Source organism: Pseudonaja textilis, chromosome 7 (genome assembly GCF_049901715.1).
Source record: "Pseudonaja textilis isolate UNSWEBS1 chromosome 7, rPseTex1.2, whole genome shotgun sequence".
In the NCBI taxonomy this organism is placed as follows: domain Eukaryota; kingdom Metazoa; phylum Chordata; class Lepidosauria; order Squamata; family Elapidae; genus Pseudonaja; species Pseudonaja textilis.
Genome location: NC_141996.1, coordinates 3,522,915 through 3,524,018, shown reverse-complemented (window position 1 = coordinate 3,524,018; position 1,104 = coordinate 3,522,915).

The following is a 1,104-nucleotide window of genomic DNA, read 5'->3' as shown; positions in this document are numbered from 1 at the left end:
TTCTTTCATTAAATCCAGTACGATTTGCGCTTTTGATAGAGGTGGAAAAGAAAACCCTCTTAGAATGATTCGTGTCCATTTAGAAATCCACGCGATGATTTTTAACCTTCTCCTTTCCTGTGGTACCAGATGAAAAAAAGTAAATAAAAACGGGATTTTTTTTTCCCTAAAGAAATCTGAGCAGGAATTCAAGGCAGAATTTTAACCTCCATAAGACTTTTGCAAAGTTTACTTGATAAGGTTAGGTGTAGTTTAATATATTTTAATGTATTAATCATTCTCTCTCTCTCCTTTCTTTCTCATTTTCTCTCTCATTCTTTTGCTCTCACTCTCTCACTCTCATTCTCTTTCTCTCTCATTGTCTCTCTCATACTCTGTCTCTTTCTATCTCTCTTTCTGTATCTATCTCTATCTATTTACCTATCTACCTATCTATACACAAGCACACACACACACATCAAATAGAACTTTTGGTGCATTCAAAATATGAGCAAACCACGAAACTCTAAATTGCTACCAAACTGCCTCCCATTGAGGGTCTGTATACTTGCATGAGTCAAAAAGAGGGCTGTGAAAATATCTGCAGACCCCTCACATCCTGGACATAAATTGTTTCAGCTTCTACCCTCAAAACGATGCTATAGAGCACTGCACACCAGAACAACTGGACACAAGGACAAAATTTCCCCCGCATGCCATCCCTCTGCTAAACAACTAATTCCCACAACACTGTCAAACTATTTACTAAGTCTGCTTTGTAAATACTAAGTACTATTATTCTTCTCATCCTTCCTATTACTTGTCTCTTTTTCTACTTATGACTATGACTTTGTTGCTTATAAATCTTTATGATTTATAATGTTTTATTTATTTGATTGCTTATTTAGTATCCTGTGACTTTCACTGTTGTAGCTTATGATTCTTGATGAATGTATTTTTATGAACACTGAGAGCTTATGCACTGAAGACAAATTCCTTGTGTACCCAATCACACTTGGCCAATAAAGAATTCTATCCTATCCTATCCTATCCTATCCTATCCTATCCTATCCTTCATTCTACTCTATTCTATTCTATTCTATTCTATTCTATTCTATTCTATTC